The 4,949-nt window shown below is 49.9% G+C and overlaps 1 pseudogene; it reads left to right on the forward strand.

The window, feature by feature from the left end:
* Positions 1 to 167: 167 nt before the first annotated feature.
* LOC103121481 (tripartite motif-containing protein 5-like) lies at positions 168 to 1,474 on the forward strand (annotated as a pseudogene).
* The last annotated feature ends 3,475 nt before the right edge of the window (positions 1,475 to 4,949 follow it).

A 4,949-nucleotide genomic window follows, 5' to 3' on the forward strand; every position in this document is an offset into this window, starting at 1 on the left:
TTTGGTTCAGCAGAGCCAGTTGGTGAGAGATCTCTTCTCAGACATGGAACATCAACTGCAGGGCTCAGCGATGGAGTTACTACAGGATGTGAAGGACATTATGAATGGGCACTTGGGAGCAGGAGGACCTTAGAAGTCAGAATAGCTGGAGATAGAAAGCAGTGGAGATGGCATCAGGAATCCTGGTGGACATACAGGAGGAGGTGACCTGTCCCATCTGCATGAATCTCCTGAGAGAACCCCACATTCTGGACTGTGACCACATCGTCTGCCAGGCCTACATCACAGCAAAGAACAAGGAGTCTGTAACTGACCAAGGGGACAAGAGCTGCCCTGTGTGCAGGATCAGTTACCAGCCTGAGAAACTGCATCCTACTCAGCTTCTGACTAACATAGTGGAGAAGCTCAGAGAGGTCAAGTTGAGGCCAGAGGAGGAGCAAAAGACAGATCTCCGCGTGTGTCATGGAGAGAAACTCTTACTTTTCTGTGAGGAAGATGGGAAGGTCATTTTCTGGCTTTGTGAGAGATCTCAGGAACACCGTGTTCACTAGACTGTCCTCCTTGAGGAGACTGCTCAGAAATACCAGAAGAAGCTCCAGGCAACTCTGGGGCAAAACTGTCAAAGAAAAAGAAGCTGAAGAATTGAGAGCTAAAATCAGAGAAGAGGAAACATCCTGGCAGAATCAAATAGAAACTGAGATTGATTCAAAGTGTCCAGGCAGAGTTTAAATGGCTGAAAGATAGATTGGACACTAAGGAACTGGAGAAAAAACATAAGCTAAACAAAGAGAAGGAAGTCATTTTCTCTTGCCTAAATAATGCTGACAGTGAACTGATCCAACAAAGTCAGTTGGTGCGAGATCTCACCTCAGAAGTGCAGTGTCGATTGCAGGGGTCATTGATGGAGATGCTGCAGGATGTGAACGGTGTCACAGAAAGGAGTGAGACCGGAAGTCAGGTGGTAGTGCAGTGGGTTAAGTTCACATAGTGCGAAGTGCAAGGACCTTTATAAGGATCCTGGTTCGAGCCCCTGGCTCCCCAACGGCCAAGAAGTCGCTTTACAGGCACTGAAGCAGGTCTGCAGGTCTTTCTCTTGCCCTCTCTGTCTTCTCCTCCTCTCTCTATTTCTCTCTGTCCTATCCATCAATGATGATGTCAATAACAACAACAATAACTACAACAACAATAAAAAACAACAAGGGCAACAAAATGGAAAATAATTCAAAAAACTAAAAAAAAAAATCATTAAAAAAAAAGAAGAAAGTGGTGAGACCTTGACCTTGACAAAGCCACAAACTTTTCCCATGGTGAGGAGAGTGTTATGAGTTCCTGATCTGAAAGGGATGCTGCAAATGTTTGATGAGCTAAAAGACATGCAATGCTACTGGGGTAAGGAGAAATCACAGTATCATTAAATTAAAAAAAAAAGTCTGCAGGGGCCCACTTGCTGGGGTGGCCCACCCTACATCTAGCCCACGTGACAGGCATGTGACATTGTGATAGTGAACAGGCAGCAGGGGAGGAGGGCGAGTGCACCCTAGCAGATCACCACTGCTCTCTATCAGCCCGCCTTCAGTGAGGCCTGTGTGGGGACAGGGAGCATGGAGCCAGTCTTTAGTCACGAACAAGGAGGAGGAGGACAGTGCTCCACCCAGGAGTTCTTCCTCTTTGCTAGGCTCCATGCAGCCTCTATCTGGTTCTCACGAAAACCCTAGAGTCCCAGTGTTTTCCTACACACAGCTAAGGAAATTGAAGCTCACTGAGCCTCAGGTAGGTTACACAGCTCAGGGTGTCTGAATGGGGATTGGAACCCTGTCTGGTAGGACAGGAACTCAGAGTGACAATCCTAAGGCCTTAGTTTCCTCACTCATTACCAAGCAATAATGCAGACCCTCAAGGGGACTGAGAGACTGGACAGAATGTTGTCAACTGTCATCAGCTAAAAGTAAGGCTTTCTGTACAGACAGAGGCTTCCCCGGTGTGTGAACTTCCCCTTGACTTTGTCTCTGAGGTGCCACTTCCTTGTCTGTGAAATGGGCTGATAGTTTTACCTGGTGGGTAAACACCCTGCCTCCTTTGAGGGATGAACAGAATCAAATGCAACAAAGGATCTAGAATAGGGGTGGGGAACATCCAGTCTGGTCCTGCTGACAGGACCAGAAATCAATAAATCTAGAAGTTTTTTTTTTCCACAGAGACATTAAGTGCTAATTTTTAAGTTGATAGTTTTGTACGACCCATGAATTATGTTATAAATATTCAAGTGGCCCTTGACAGGAAAAATGTTCCCCACCTCTCATTTAGAATTATATCCAGTCCATAGTGGCAGCTCAGTGAACAGTATCTGGACAGGGCCCTGATGTTGAGCCAGGGACTGCCTACACTGAGTCATCTAGGAGCTTGGGCCACTCCAACCTGCTGGCTCTTCCTTTCAGGACAGAGGTACCACTCTCACCAGGGGGCAAGTATGGGCACCTCGCTCATCTCAGAGGGCTGTGAAGGGACCCCTTGCACATAGTGCTAGCCCTCTCTGGCCTGACAACAGCAGGCCCCAAGCCTGAGCTGAGCTGAGTGAGTTTGGCCGAGGCTGGGACCCCAGCCACCAAGAGAAATTGCCTGATAATGAGCTACCTCATTACCTCACAGACTGTCACCCCCCTCAGCCACCATCTGTCATCTCACCTGTCACCTGGCATGTCCCCATCCTCCTGCCAGGAAGGGGAGAACCTAAGCTGCCTTGAGCCTTCTTTCTCTGAACTGTGCCTGCATCCACTGAAGGTGAAGGGTGGGGAGAGGAGTTGGAAAGTAAAAGTTGAGGCCATGGTGGGGGGAGGCATGAGATGACAGACAGCTGCCCCTCCCCAACAAAAGATCCTCCAGGATGTTGAATAAGTCTGTTTAAGATGAGAGGTGAGAGTCACTTGTGTAAAATCCAAAAGCTGTCACCTGTCTCCATACCTCCCTTTCTCCCCCAAAACTCTAGCTGTCAAGTCCCTGCTGTCCCTGTTTCACAAGACAAGGACAGTGCAAGTCAGGTTGGGATATCTTGAAGAGCTGCTCTTCTTTGCTGGCCTGGCTTTGAACAGCACCCCTTCCTGATGGAGACTTCGGCATTGGCAAGGCAGCCATCCATCCCTTGGCATCCATGGGGACAGGAGCTAGTGTCATCCATGGGCTGCTGTCCCAGGCAGCACTGCTGCTTCTTCATGCCCACAGGCCCCATGATGAATCACAGGGTTCATTCTATCCACACAGGGCTAACTTTGTCCCTGCAGTCACATATGGTATCCCTACCAGCTCAGGTATCAAGAGGACACTCCTTGCAGCCCATGTCAGGCTGCCTGACCTCCCCAGAGACCAGCAGGAGGCAGGCTGTGAGGGTCTTTCCAGAAACCTTGGAAGTACATGTGAAGACACGGGAGCATATGTGTGCTGTCCTCACACCAGGGCTGTCACTGGGTTGGGTCCAGGTTATTCTTTCCCAAAGCGCTCTGCAGTGAGCTGACATGTCCCCCCAAGGCCCCAGGGGACAGGGCTGTGCAGCATAGATGGGCCTGCCTGAGTAACCCACTGGGCCATATCTTGATGCCCAGTATTCCTTCCAGGCATAGCTTTGGTAGTGGTTTCTAAAAGCGCTATTGGACCAGATGGTTAGATCTATGATGGCAACAGACAAAGCCTGTACAAACAAGGCTGAGACAGCAGGATGGAGGGCACTGCCAGAGGAAGCTTGACCTCTCCTAGAGAAAGCCTGGTTTCAACCCCAGGAGACTGACTCCTTCCCTAGGAGACCTGGCCCCAACCCTGACTCCGTCCTGCCTCCTGTTTATATTCCTCCTGCTCAGTCACCCTTTGGCCAACAGCATTGCATCCAGCCCCCATCATCTGGGGGTTCCTGGACTGCTGTCACTGACCCCAATGATCTCCCAATCCTGACTGATGCCCCTTATAACTGCCAACATTTCTCATTCTTTAAAACCTTCCAGGGACTGCTTGCCTCAGGCTCAAGGACCACTCAGTCTATTGTTTAGGGGAAAACACTGTTCCACGCCCTGCCAGCCTTCCATTCCCACAGCACCAACCTCTACCTGCCTGGTGAGCACCTTCCTTCCATTTCAGACCAGAGGTGGCTGCCGGCCCACCCTGGCACCCCTCCTGCTGGGTGCCCCTGTTCCTGCAGACTCATCACAGTCCCAGAGCCCAGTGTCCCATGTGTGCTGACTTTGATGTGCTTTCCCTGCACCCTCTCACCAACCCTCAAGCAATCTGTGAGGCCAGACCACTGTCACTCCCATCTGGCAGAAAAAAACCAACGCTGTGAGTGTCCCTGTTCCCTGGGCTCTGGGTTCTGCACATGGGTTCTGTTGGCTAAAGGAGACACAGATGCAGTGGGCAAGGAGAGGAAGAAGCAAGGAAATGCCCAGTTTCCATAGCAACTGGAAGGCTGCAACACAGGGAGGGATGATGGGAGCAGGGTAAACTGGAATTTCAGGGTGGAAAGGACCCCCCCGGCCCCTACAAAGGGCTCCAGCCCAGATAGGAATAGAACCAAGGTGGAGAAGCTCCATCCTTTTTAATATTTTTTTCCCTCAAGATGTATGTAGTTACTAGTGAGAAAGCATGAAAACCAGAGCATCATTCTGGGCCACTTAGTGCTGAGGACTGATCTCAAGACCTCACTCTGTACCACCTTCTGGACCACAGGAATCATGTTCTGAGGTTAAATTCTCTCTGATCATCTCCCACCCCTCTAGAACCTGTTTCAGTCCTCCCTGTCCCCCCTCCCTCCCTCCCTCCTTCTCTTTTTTCCTTTTTACAAGAACACTGCTCATTTCTGGCATATGGTGGTAATAAAATGTGCACCTGGGATCTCTTGGTCCCAGGCATAAAAGTGTTGCTTAAATCACTGTGCTATCTTCTTAGTCTGTTTCCTTCTTTCTTTCTTTCTT

Source organism: Erinaceus europaeus, chromosome 2, assembly GCF_950295315.1.
Source record: "Erinaceus europaeus chromosome 2, mEriEur2.1, whole genome shotgun sequence".
Classification (NCBI taxonomy): Eukaryota; Metazoa; Chordata; class Mammalia; order Eulipotyphla; family Erinaceidae; genus Erinaceus; species Erinaceus europaeus.